The 14,702-nt window shown below is 39.9% G+C and overlaps 1 protein-coding gene across 1 annotated transcript in view; it reads right to left on the bottom strand.

The window, feature by feature from the left end:
- Nucleotides 1–9,494: 9,494 nt before the first annotated feature.
- The window catches only part of LOC116568657 (solute carrier family 13 member 1), a 323,245-nt gene continuing 318,037 nt past the window's right edge, over nt 9,495–14,702 (bottom strand). Inside the window, exon 27 of the mRNA XM_032304209.1 lies at nt 9,495–10,096. The gene's annotated coding sequence lies outside the window, so the exon portion shown is untranslated. The remainder of the gene's footprint in view (nt 10,097–14,702) is intronic.

Below are 14,702 nucleotides of genomic sequence, written 5' to 3'. Positions count from 1 at the left end.
CACACACACACAGTATAGTACCATAAATATATTTTTTCTTCCTTATACATTTCTGTTTAAAAAAATTATTTATTTGTTTGAGAGAGAGAAATAGTGAGCAAACAGGGGGAGAGGGGCAGAAGGAGAGGGAGAGAGAATTTAAAGTTGTCCATGGGCTGAATGCAGAGCCCTACGGGGGACTCAATCCCACCACCCTGAGATCACCACCTGAGCGAAACCAAGAGTCGGATGCTTAACTGACTGAGCCCCCCAGGCGCCCCTCACTTATGACTTTTTTAATAATATTTTCTTTCTCTACATCATTGTAACAATATAGTATATAATACATATATAAAATATGTGTTATTCAACCGTCTCTGTTATCGGTAAGATTTCTGGTCAACAGTGCACTAGTAGTAGCTATGTTTTTGAGGAGTCAAAAGTCCTTCACAGATTTTCAGCTGCCCAGGGGGCTGGCCCCCCCAGCCCTGCTGCTGCCAGCACCCTCTGAAGGTGCACTCACATGAGTGGGTCGTTCCACAATGTCAGGTTTATTCAATTATAAACGAAGGTTAACCTAATTACAAAGCAGTTTCAGGCTTCCAAACTCAGTGATATTTCACTATGCAGGTAACTCGGCTTCATCCATGTCACACAAAGCAAAGCACAACACAAAGTCACACAACAAACAAGATACAACCAGGGGCGAGAAGCTCACTAACCGAAAGCGAAGTCCATCAGAGAGTGCGCGGCTGAGATGAGGCCTGGGTCTAGGCAGGCTCGGCGCTGGGCAGGCGCTGCCTCTTACGTTGAAGCCTCGGAGGAGGAGCTCTGCTCTGTTCAGAGACCAGCCAGGAGGAGCCTCCAGCTGCAGCGGCCTTTGTGATGTGGTCTCATGTGAAAGGGTCAGCGTCTGGAGAATCTGGTCGTTTGCTGCAAATGTCCTCTTTTTCATGGCGTTTCATCAGTCTTGGGCCCCTTCAGGTCTCCTCTGGGTCTGCTGGTTGTCATTTCTGGGTGTCGTTGGCCTGTGTTCATTTCAGTGACATTTAGTCTTAGTTGCAGTGTCCTTGGCTGCTTATGTCACTGCTTGACATGAGTGACTTCATCTTACTCTCTTGACCTGCATCATTCAAGGGTCACTTGTATTCATAATATGTCAACCGTTTTTCTTTTTGAATTAAAAAATATTAGACTGTTCTTTTGGCATGAAATTGGGATAGGCATACTGTTGTTCACCAAGTATTAAAGCTCATGATGAATAAATATCATCTTTGCTACTATCCTTCATGCTATTTTCTTACCAAGAATGTTTTTATGTTCACAGGAACAGATGTAGTGATAAGAGATCCTGAGGATTTTTTTTTAAAGGTTCTTCTTATTAAAAAATACTAGCCCTAAAATACACACACACACACGTGTGTGTGTGTGTGTGTGCGCAAAATTTACAAAATCGGAATATTAACATTTATGATCTATGATGCGTTCTTGGGTAAAATCCTTTGCACAATGGGAAGGGAGTTGCTTTCAAAGCAATGCTGTATTTTTTGAATTTTTCTTATTTAACCATCAGCTATTCAATGTTTGCTTGAATCATCAAAAACTTTATTTCAGACGGCAACTGACATTTTCTAATATTAAAAAAATAAATCCTTGAGTTGACAGACATTCAACCGTAGGAGGGAAGGCTTGAGCTGACAGTTGCTTCCTGGCACAGGCTTTTAATTACGGAGTCAGCATGCAAGCTTCAGCAGCCCCAAGGAGTTGGTAGCTAACACTGACTGGCATTCAATCCACTGGGAGAACGGAAAGAGGAAGTGTGGCAATTACTGGCATTCAGGGGAACGTGATGAGTATATATTTGCCCTAGGACCAGGAGTCTTAATTTCCTATAGAAAAGAAGATGACTATTGTTCCATCTGTGTAGCTTTATCAGAAAATAAATTGTTTCCCATAATTGAAATTTTATAATAACGAAGGCTTAGAATTTATTCACTGTTACATTTAGCCATTTTAGATAAAGTCACATCTTTTTAATGTATGTTGGATATTTTCCTGTCCTGTTAAGTACAGTATCCGGAACAAAATGTAAAGTTCTCTTATGCAACCGGAGTGATAAATTTCAACTGTTTCAGTTTTACTGTGAACGCGGTGAGACCCTCTTTTTCCAGCTCTGGTCTTTGTATCAGCTGTTCTTTCTCCGAATCAGCTTCTAGCTCAATAGCCGAACTGGCCCTTCTAAAAGGTTGTTTAATGTAATCTAGGGATGCAGATGACCAAGTTTGTTACATTAAAAAAAAAAATCATTTCTTCCTCATTGTAAATCAATGGGCTTTTATTTGAGGCTCAGAAAAGGACTTCTTTTCCTGTGGATTCAAGCATTTTAGTATTGCCATTTTTCTAATCAATTCCCAGAGGATTTACAGAGCATTTATTATGTGTCAGGGTTGAGGGAGGTCGCCACAGATGTGTCCTTTGGGTGAGCAAAATGCTACTGAACTCGGATACTTTGGGAGGCAGGGATGCTTGTTTCGGTATGTCTATCCAGACCTTTTGCATTTCTAGGCACTATAAGGAATTCCTGCTTTTTCAGATCTTCTGTCTTCTTCTGAATCAGCAAGAGGATGGGACATGACCTCTCCGGGCTTTTGACTTTACAATCAGAAGCTTAGTGTTTCCTGTGGCATGTCGTCCTTTACAGCCCTGAGACGCCCCCAAGTTAACAATAGAAACGACTCTGGTCCAGATCACCACATCAAGAAGTTCATTTAGTTTCTGCACTTCAAATGAGATGGACCATTCTTAGTTTCTCTGCGAGATTTGTCTCCTTCATATGCTTGCTCACAAATAAAGGCCCACACGAATTGGGATAAGCCACATTTAAGAAAATGTATGGGGAGGGGTGCCTCCGGGATGCCTCAGTCCGTGAAGTGTCTCATTCTTGGTTTCAGCTCAGCTCTTGATCTCAGGGTCGTGAAATCGAGCCCCAGGTTGAATCTACTTGAGTTTCTGTCTCCCTCTCCCTCCGTCCTTCCTGCTTGTGCTTTCTCTCTAAAATAAATAAATAAATCTTTTTTAAAAAAAGAAAATATCTAGGGATAGCAAACATGAAAGTAGATAAGGGATCTTTAACCATTAGTCTTAAATCAATCCTTCATGGATAAAGACATACAAACGAATGTATAGATTCCTGATCCTGTGGTTTCTCCTGACACTCAATTATCCCTTTTAGGGAAAATTAGTGTTTCGGATCTTGGCTCTTTTTAGCAGCTTCACTCTAGTCCAGTTAAATTAAAATCTTTAGGCTCTTCCACAATTAATGCAAAAAAAGAAAAAAGGAAAAAAGAAAAAGAATTCAACCTTCCTAGGCAACTTTAATGTATGGCACCGAGTTCAATTGATTTAAAACATACAAGTGAATAGACACTGCTGTTGCAAAGTCCCATTCCAAACAGGCATTCGATCTTTTAGCCAATCTAATTTCTGAGACAATTTCACTTAAACAGAAAGTTGGAACAAATAGAATTTAAAACAATCTTTGAAAAATCTGAGTCAAACGCAACAACATACCAGGGATATAAATTTCCTCGACTTGCTAACCATAGAGTACAATCACAGGTATGAACTGAGTGTGTCATATTTTGACACATCAATAATGGCTCTTAATCATAGCCTTGTATTTTACTATTGAAAAATTGCCATTTAAATGCCACGTGTTAATGACAAATTTTTGGCAGTCTATCCATACATAACCTAAGAGTGGAAAAAACTTTTGCTAAAAAATAATCGGGAATAGAAAAGAGATTGTTCTAGGTACTAAAAATATATGCTTTGAAAAGAAAGATAGGTGAGCTAGTTTCTTCCTATTTTGATTTTTTTTTTCTTTACCAAGTCTTTATATAATAAAAAGGGCAATTATAGAAAAAATTTCAGGAAATAAGAAAGCTATATTCACTCCTTTTGACTAATCTGGCAACTTTAAATGGAAGTGATATAACTTCCTCCTCAAGCTTGCCTAAAGTTCCTTAAAGAATAACATTTCAAAACTGTTAGAATTGAGAGCAAATCACTGACTAGCTTCTTTAGAGAGCTCCATACTGTGTCCTTTAAGAAAATCACATTATGAAGCATCATCATTATTTTCAAGATAGTTTTTTTTTTAAGATTTTATTTATTTATTTTGAGATGAAGATAGAGAGAATGCAAATATGAGTAGGGGGAGGGGGAGAGGGAGAGAAAGAAACTCAAGCAGACTCCCCACTGAGCTCAGCTGACTGAGCCACCTAGGTACCTCAGGACAGTTTATTTTCTTGTTCTTTTCTTTTTTTTTTTTTTTTTTAGATTTTATTTATTTATTTGACAGACAGAGATCACAAGTAGGCAGAGAGGCAGGGAGAGAAAGAAGAAGAGATGCAGGCTCCCTGCTGAGCAGAGAACCCATGTGGGGCTCAATCCCAGGACCCTGGGATCATGACATCAGCCGAAGGCAGAGGCTTTAACCCACTGAGCCACCCAGGCACCCCAGGACAGTTTATTTTCTGATCAATTCTTCTGCAAACTTTTCTGGGTAAAATCAAAGTGGCTTCATAGATTAAAAAAAGAGAAGAAAAAGAAAAGGAACTAGAGTGCATCCCAGATTTTTTCAGTGAACAATAGTATCTTAGATTCTTGAAGACTTCAAGTTAGCAATGTGTTCAGGTAAACTCAGCAGAGGCCTTATCTACAGACACACGGGGTAGGGTGGGCTCTTGGGATACTGGCAGGGTCCGCTGAGCAGTTATCTTGATGCTAGTTCCTCCAACTCATCGTCCCCTGTCCACGGATCCAGGGCATACACTGGTCGTGAATAAGGACGAGTGAGCATGGAACTGCAAGTCTGGCAGCCTGTCCTCATAACCGTTGAGCTGTACTGCTTCTCTGAAGACTCAGAGAACCAGAATTAACATAACGGGAGATCCTACAGGGAGCCTAGAAGGCCCAAGTCAGGAATGAACTTTGTAATCCACTTAGGAGTGGGGGATATCAACAGTAAAACTTTAAAATTTATTTGGATCTTGGGACTTACCTTGTTTGTTGATCTTATTCAACTTCCTGAAGTTATTAATTGCAAAAAATACAGAAGAAAAGTTACTTTACAAATATGCTGTTCTAAAACATAGTTGAGTGAGGAGAAAATATTCCCATTTCAGGACCATGGGGTGGTCTCTGGGCGGAGGAGCAACTGGGCTTCTTTGTGTTGTTCAGAAGGAATGTAAGAAAAGCCCTTACACTTGACTCGAGATGGCCAAAGCCTAAACTCTGCTTCATATGTTCAAGCTGGGGGATTCCAAGGAGGCTGATTTTTGTTTGTCTGTTTGTTTTCTTTATTTCAGAATATCCGTCCAAGCAGGAAGCTTTCTCTTCTCAAGGCAAGAGCTTCTTGTGGGAGGGTGGCTTCTAGATTTGGCTGACGTTGAGATGGGGAGCCCTGGAAAGGGAGTAAATGAGAGAGGCAGATCAGGCCTTAAAAGGATGGTGTAGAAAGAGAGAGAAGGATCCATTTTTGACCAGCTGGGTTTCAAGAGAAGAAAATTAACACGAGGAATATCTAAACAGATCTCTGGGGTACGTATGGATATTTTTCTGACACATCACCATGTTGAATCCCCAAGTGACTCTGTTTTACTGTGGTCACATTAAGATTTAAGACCTATTATTTGGTTTGCCGACTGAAACTCTGAATCAGTACCCTCTAACACCGTATTTTCTAGGATGCTTGATTTAGGTCTTAAAGACTAGAAAGCAATTGCCTGAGTAAGAAGGAGATCAGGAGAGTGAGCCTGAAATAGGAGTAACAAGGGTTGTGAGAATACAGCGTCTGGAATTCAATGTCTTAGAGATTTGAAGAGGAAAACACCTGCAATCAACTGAACTTTGTCACACTTTCTAAAAAGTTAGAAACTCATTTAAAAATACCCTGATGGGTTTATTCCCTCAAATAATTATCCAAACCTCTTCATAGACCTTCCCGGTAAACCTCCTCTTTGTTCTGATTATCCTAAACCCCCTTCTTTCCAAATGCACACTTCAGTTTCTTTTGAAATGTAATGGTTCTGTGAAGTTTGTTTTCTTTTGGTTAAAAGCTCACCTTCCACTGTGGGTCCTACAGCAATTCCTGAGGGTGTGTGTGGAAGAGTGTTGGGTTGAACTGTACACTGTTATATCAAGAAACGATAGTCCCTGGGCAGTCCCTGGGCTCTGGCCCAAGTTCACCTTGTTTCTTCCTGAGTACACAGAATTTCAAATTTTCTAGTCTATTCCCCCCACCCTCCCTACACAGCTGAATTAGACAGAGGCAGTGTTATGTGAGATACCCAGAATGAAAGGGTGTAAGAAACGACTTCAAACTTGCAGGCTGGAAATGAGGTGTTATCTTTCCTTCTCAGACACACAATTTATATAGGAATCAGAGTCTTTCCGGAAAAGGGAGCAGAGGTCTCTGACACTCATAATTAGACTGGAAACTTGTCAGGAGCTGAGACCAAGTCCCATGGAGGCTGAGCTGCCAAAATCAAGTAGGTTTGGATAACACTGCTAGAAGTCATTTGTCACTGGGAATGTTAGAGTTGTCACCATGTCAGGTATGAGGCAAGAGGACATTGTTCCATGGTTAGAAAATGCATTGAATTGAAACAGGGCTTGCAGATATTAGGGCTAAACAGAGACTTGGGTTAATGGGATAGTCAGTAGGAATAGACAGTATTAGGAAATATTTATGTCCACTTGGATTTTTGTAACAGAATCCTCCTCAGCCATAGAGGATAAAGCAAGGTGGGTGGTTTCTGGGTTCACATGCTGAAATCATACCTGTCTATAGACAGGAAGGTCGATACGTGCCCTAACTATGTGTTTAAGCTTAGGGAGAAATGACAAGAGTCCAGTCAGCCAGATGTTGTGAAATGTAGTTTAGTGAAATCGAAATAGCTTCATGAAGTCAATGCAGGTCTCAGAGACGGGCAGAAATTCTGACCAAGCCCAGACATTCCTCAGAACCCCAAAACCCTTGTTACCAGTGAAGTTTCTGATGCCATATGAAAGAAAAGCCACCGTACCTCAGACCAGATAGTGACATGACAACCAGGGCTTTGCTGGGGTCTTGAGGACTGAGAGGTGAGGAAGGTTCAAGGCAGGTCGTTGAGGCCGGATCCCCCGCCAGCAAGTTTTAGATGAACAGAGAGAGAGATTGTGACTGAATCAGCAGCCCCTACCTATCCAGACATCAGGATCATACCACAGACCCCCAGATTTGCATTCCCAGTTCCAGGACATTTCCCAAATGAGATTGTGGCCAACACTTATTTAGCAAGATCCCTGGCACTTGGTGGACCTCAGCATGATTGAGACATTGTGAAGTCAATCCAGAAAGACCCAGACTCCAGAGAGAGAAACACCCCTTCGCCTCACCCCCAATTTGTGGGGACTTCAGTGAGGCAGGACAACTAATGGCAGAGTGCATTCAGGAGCTCAGAAAAAGGTAAACTCCCTATCATTTCTCTCTGGGAAAGAAGAAAGACCCATGGTGCAGTGGAAAGAGAGAATCCAATCCTGACATTGCTCTGTTGGCTTTTTGAATAGTTACCAGTCTTCTAGTCTCAAAGCAGGCTTATTCTCACACCAGTTCTAAGCACACACATGTGTACACACATGCTCTAATATACACTATATATATGTATATGTATATACACATAATATACATTATATATATTCAAACGTATGTGTATTATGTATCTACGCTATAAAAAATGTTTATATACTTTACATAAGATTATATTACATAGTATTTGTCTAAAGTACAGGTGATTTTCAAAGTAATAGAATTTATTTATTCATTCTTTTTTTTCCCAGCAAATATTCAGAGTTCTCACAAGGATGCAGATACTATTTTGCATGCCAGGAATGTAAGTCAGACAGGGTCCCTCCTTTCATGAAATCCATCTTCAAGTCTGGGGTGAGCAAATTTGCTCTAAATGAGCAAATAATAAAACAAAATATTTCAAGGTAAAAATAATTGTGATGAAAAAATTAAAACAGAGCAATAAAATTGAAAATGAAGTAAGTTGGGGAGTTTAGGCAAGATGTTGCCTAAACATTAAAAAATTTCACCCATCCATCATTTTTCTAAATTCTGTCCTCTATTTAGGTTCTTCCCTTCATGTTCATCAACCAGGAATCCAGAGAGGGTAGACGAGAGCAGGAGGCCAGAGTTTTGCCATGTACTGCTGGAAACACACGGGTTGGACTAGGGGAAGGGAAAGCACTGCATGCCTTTAAACTCTCCAGGGCTTCTCTCTGGTCCTGCTTGATCTCTGAGCACTGAGTCTAGGTGTGATGGGCAACAGGGAGCTGTGTACCCGCCCCTGATTGCTCCGTCCTGGCTAGTTTCCTCCAATAAATGCTGTGCTGGGTCTGGTACTTGTCATTCAGATGCATGCTAAATGTATTTATGAAAGTTTACTGCAGAAGGCTTTGTAATAAGGAAGAATACATAGTATGTGTCTAATGATGGAATATTGATTAAATAACTTAACATGACAAACATGACAAAATGAATAAGAATCATGTTCTGAAAAGAAAGCTGTATTTTACCAATTCTGTAGCCCACAGCCCTTTTGATCCACCATCCACACCTCCATCCCTCCTTCTTTTCTTCTAATTTTGTTATTAACATTAACATTCAATAAGGCATTTTTCCCCACGAAGTCTTTATCATATTACTTCAAGGGATTGAAAACATCCTAATTTTGTTAAAGTGATCCATGTCATGATTTTGCACTATATCTAAAATCTTCAGTGGTCTCTCCCATTTAAGTTTGTGTCATCAAAACCGAGTAAGATGGTCGATAATCTGCTGCTAACCAAAGCAGCCCCAAACAGATGCCCTACCGTGGTGACATTGAAGTATTTTCTTCTGATTAGACGGTCATTAGCATAATTATTATAGAAATGTTACGACGTGAAGTAAGGGTGAATGTGGGCAATCAGAATTTTTTTTAAAGATTTTATTTATTTATTTGACAGAGAGAGAGAGATCACAAGTAGGCAGAGAGGCAGGCAGAGAGAGAGGGGGAAGCAGGCCCCCCACTGAGCAGAGAGCCCGATGCAGGGCTCAATCCCAGGACCCTGGGACCATGACCCGAGCTGAAGGCAGAGGCTTTAACCCACTGAGCCACGCAGGCGCCTCAATCAGAATTTTTTTTTAGAAGTTGCAATCTGTGTGCACTTAACTCATTTAAATAGCCCAACATGTAGTAAGGCCCTAAGGAAATACATGGGGTATGGGGGGAAAGGGGTGATGTCGATCAAAGGGTACGAACTTTCACTTATAAGATAACTAAGTTCTTGTGGCCTAAGGTGCAGCTTGATGACTATAGTTAACAATATTATACTGTATCCTTGAGAGCAGTTGAGAGATCTTAAATGTTCTCACCATACACACAGAGATAACTATGTGAGGTGATGGAGGTGTTAACTAATTTTATTGTGTTAATCATTTGACAATATATACATATATCAAATCACCATGTTGTACACCTTTTATATAATACATCACCTCTATCTCAATAAAGCTAGAAAAAGAAAAAAGAAAACACTGGGGAATACTAAGAAATCACATCCCTTAGAAAAAAGCTATTTGTGAGTGGTTGGCTGTAAACACCTTAGAGAAGTAGCGATTAGGGCAGTATCCTCACCCAGAGGCTGCATCATTTCTGATGGCTGCTGGTAGAGGCAAAACGTATGGTGGGAACAATGTACGCAGGTATGGGTGAGTAAAGTCAGCAGAGACTGTGGATGAATGTTAGGAAATGAAGATGCAACTATTGGAAAGTGAGTTCCTTTCTAACTTACACTTTGTTTATATGATGATATGTATGATGAGAAATATACAGAGAAATTACACACAGAAAATTATTCTTGAAGCACCAGTTCTTTTATTTGTTGGGACAGGTGTTCCAATTGCAGGGATGAGTTTTGATGTCCATTTGGAAGCAATTAATCTTGGTTTCCATGAACAAGCTTAGAGTCTGGTTCAAAAATGCAGTTAATTTTATTTATGTGATGTGTTCTGGCTTCTGGGTGCCTAGAGAAACATAACTCAAATTAGATTCTAAGAGCAATGTTGTAAGCAAGCTTCTCAACTTCCAAACAAACAAACAAAAGACCGAAAAGTACCAGGGGTGGGAACTGGGGAGGGTGCTTGGTTTTTGGTAAGAAAGCTCATTCTGTGATGTATGGAAATGGGGAGCACAGTGGCAGTTCTATCATTGTATATCGTTACAAAGAAGAAAAGTTTTTAAGGACTTCTCCTTCCTGTCTGAGCATAAAGCAAGTACCCAGAAAGTAACTGCCTTTCTTCAGGTCACTTGAACCGTATGATGACTTGGTTGCATTTGAAAACCAGTTTTGTATTTTGATCACCATAGTCAGTAAGAGCATACTGGAAAACCATACTGACATCATGTAGTTTTCAATGATGACTGATGTGGAGATGTGACTTAGAGGAGACTGTGACTTCTCCCAGTGAGGCTACTCTGTGGCTAACCCTTCTTGTATGTAGTTAAAATAAACCCATTTTCCACCAAATTTTATTTTGTAGAATGTCATACTATGGAAAGACTCTAGTTCAGCAGTAACCAAAATGACCCCATGACCAGGACAGCGTTAACCTTCCTCTCGGCTTGCCTGACCTCAGACAGACTTCCTCCTCTTTCCAGGCTCCTGAAGTCCCTTTCCTCAGAGCATCTGCTTTAGAAAACATGTACATTCTTTCTCTGCCCCTTTGAGATATAAACCTTTTAGAAGCCTTTTGCCAGTATTAAACCCAGAAATGCCTTTCTCCCGGGGCTGGGAGTTATTTCTTTAAAATGTAATCATCAAGGAGACAGGGCCACAGTGTCTGTGGAAGAAGCGGCGGCTAACTGTGTAGTTCTGTGCGTGCACAGGAGCAAACATGGATGGCCTAATCACAGAGAAGAACATTCACAGGCTTAGGAGTAACTCAGTGGCTTCACACACTGACCAACCTTCCCTCCTAGGGTCCTCCAGGACTCTTCCACAAGCTCACTCCAGTGCCAACAAACTCTCCTGCTGTTGATTTCAATGAACATGAATTCAAACGCAATTCTGGCCTTGCTCTCCTGTTGCAATTGCTTTGCATAAAATCTTCCTTACTTATTTAACTTGGACTGGTGGAATTTTTGCTTGGACACCCACCCCAATGTGATTATCTGTAGTGGGCATGAAAGCCTCTACTGTCCCAACGGGCTGCTTGATATAGTTAGTGCGACCAGAAGGGTTTTGGCGGAGGATGAGGGCAGGCCTGGATGAAAAAAGAATTTTGCATATAGTGGTAGGTCTCTACCGCTTTGTCTACTCAATCTTAATGAAAATAATAGAACAAAATTGCAAATTACATTTCATAATTTGTGTAGCTATTTTATCACCGGTCGTTTGACAATCTCTGGTGTTAATAATTCATTCTGTTCTGTTTTGTTTTCTTTCAGGAATGTTATTGGCTGGAGTAGGGAAGAGTGTTTATACCCCCTATAGCCTATGGATTGTTGAAAGAGAGAAAGAAAGAGAACAAGGGAGTGAGCTATGTTAGTACACCCTCATTCTTGCATACTTAGAAGAAATCTGTCTAGACTTACTGAAACCCCGAAAACAAATATCAGGGGCCATAGCAAAGAAAGCCACAAACCAGAGGGAGCTTTCAGGGAGCTTTCTGCCTTCATGTTAATTGCTTCAGACTTAAGGTAGTGACCCTAAGGAGTATTGTTCTTAGAAAACACCTTTGGACTTTGAGAAGATTACAACCATTTGTAGCTATCTGGTGGCTGTCCATTATGAATGGAGCTCTTAGATATTCTTTAAAAAACTAAATTAAAGAGTTGTGAAAATGTTAAATATAATTAGACCTCCTTTTTCTTGAGACTTTTGGTGATTATTTGTCTTACAAACCATCCCCAGCAGAATATGATTAAACCAATGAAAAAGGAGTTTGATTGTGGTGGTGATAATAATGGCAGTGGGGAGAGGTGTGAAGGAGTGAAGTCTAGAATAATAATAATAAAAAAAAATAAAGGTGGTATAATTGTCATCACCAGTCGTTACCTAATTAGTCTGCCCTACTCTCTTAGAGACGGTCATAGCAAATTTAACAGCTTTATTTATATGTCAAAGATGGATTTCACAGATAACTAGCAAATTGCCTAACACTCTAAAGTTCTAAGCAAATCTCCTGAGTTAAAGTCAGTCTCTACAGGTGATGAAATCCTTTGAGAATTCTGCAGTGAGCTGGGTCTGGCAGGAGCTAGATAGGAGAAGCTCTTGCTTATGACAAAAACAAACTTTGATGCCCAAAGAAAATAGTTCTTTCTAAATCAATAGCAAATCAGAACCAGACATAAGTTGATCTTTTGAAGAACTCAGATGTCAGAGTCTGTAACCATTTTGAAGTATTGCAGCTTCACATCAGTCAGAGGTTTTCTTTGAAGATCTGGTCCGAAGCAGTTGCTTCACCTTTTGGAGGTTCCTATGATTTCAAGACCCTAAACTATATAGCAGAATAAACCTAATTTCTGCACGGCTTCAAGGTCAAAAGTCTTTTGCATGTATTATTCATTGTTCTGGAGGAAGTTCTTTCTTAGGGGGCGTCACTGGAACGGTTATCCACCCCCCACCCCCATGGCCTATCTTCTCTGAGGGATGAGTATACAAGTTTGAGGTGTAAAGGCATCCCCTCTGTAGTCCCTTTCCAACTACTTCTGAATCGTTGTTTTTAGAAAGGCCAGACTTCAGCTTCCTGGTGCATAAACTCCACGTCCGCTGTGAAGTTCAAACATGTTGTTAGCATATGTTTCCAGGGACAGATGGGTGGAGCCTGGAAGCCCCCAACCAGGTTGCTACAAAGGGAACCTCCCACTAAGTGCTTACAGAATCCGCAAGAATTCTACTTTGTTAACCTATCAGGCTGCAGACTTACACCTAATAAACACTAGAGATAATGTTTTTAAAACACTTTTTTACTGATAATATCTTACATTGATATCAATCATTGAAACATTGAAACACCTTAATCATTTAGAAAATATATTCACAAGCATTATCTCAATCTATGAACTTCATAGTTACCACCCACCCATCCATTCTTGTATTTATTCAATCAATAATTTTGAGGAGTTACTAAGCACCAGATATACCAATATGAGCTACATGTTTATAAACATAGTTTTGAATTGAGGAAATTGAGTATAAGTTTGATTAAATGATCAGTTCAGCATCACAAAAGAGTAACGTTTAGGTCCAGGTCTTGCACACAGAAAATAAGGCCAATCCAGTACCCTCCTCAGACTTTCAGATCTGAAAAGCCATTTACTCCGGCAGGACAAATGACTAGGACCCAGTGCCTGTTGCTGCTGAGATTAAGTTTGAGCTTTAAGTAGTTTTCTTCTTTTTTTCCTGAGAAGCAAATCTTCCTTCCGTGTAGGTGGGAAGTCTAGCTCAGGAACCAGAAAAACATTGTGATATCTATGTTTCATCACTTCTCCAAGGAGAGGAAGTAGAAGAGAACTAAGTCAGGTACACAATGTTAAGTTATATCTCGTTATGATACATCAATGGGACTAAAATTATGTGATCATTATTCTTTGATTTGTATGTGCCCTGGAATGTTGGCCTCAAATAAAACTTGTGCTGTCATTTGTTAAAAGCATTTCTCCAAGAAGCTTACAATGTTAAAAAACGACTCATCTTCCTAATTTTTATAACATTGTGGTAAGGAAATGGTGGAAGAGGGAATTGAGATGATTTGAACAATGTCAGAGAAACTGTGAGACATAAACTGATATACACATAAACTGATTTAAATACATTCGAATTTAGTCCAAGTATCAGATAACATGGTAATGTTAATTTTACAACTTTATTAATTAATTCTTGGTTATATTGTATTAATTCTGGGTGCACTTTGTTATTCTTTTAGAGACTATGACCATGTTTCATAAGGATATACTTGCGGTTAACTTTTCTCCAGTATTTATGTATGCCAGCAAGGAAGCATTGCCTTATATATTGGTCTAGATAGGCCAGGTTGTGCTGTGTTAAAACAGTCATGAATTTCAGTGGTTAAAGACAATAAAGGCTTATTTCTGTATCAAAGCCAGACAGAGGCTCGCTCTGCTCCCCAGAATCACTAAAGCGTTCTGGTTAAGTGCACAGGAAGATTTCTCCTGCCGCAACCTGGAAGGGACACAGGTGATTTCCATTCACATTTCTTTAGCCAAGACTAGTCCCACTGGCCTGCCTAAATGCAAGACCACCTAGGAAATTTATTTTCCCATGTGTTCAAGAACAGGAGAACTGGATACGTAGTATTTATCTCAGTATGTTTATAATACTCACAGCACAGTGATGGGATTTGACAGCAGAAAAAGATGGAAAAGTATGTAAACCAATTGTCTAACTGAAAGAAAATACAACTGGCTACTTGATACTCTGTATAATTCTTTTTAAAGTATCTGTTTCTCAGTCCATCTTTCTACATATCGTTGATCACGATAAATAATTTTTTTAAAAGAATTTCATTACATACTGTATCGCTCACAGTTCTCTAGAGAAACAGAACCCATAGGGTATGTGTCTATGTATGGAGAGATACCTATTTTAAGGAATTGACTCATGATTAT

Source organism: Mustela erminea, chromosome 11, assembly GCF_009829155.1.
Source record: "Mustela erminea isolate mMusErm1 chromosome 11, mMusErm1.Pri, whole genome shotgun sequence".
Taxonomy (NCBI): Eukaryota; Metazoa; Chordata; class Mammalia; order Carnivora; family Mustelidae; genus Mustela; species Mustela erminea.
This window is presented reverse-complemented; position numbering and strand designations above follow the sequence as displayed.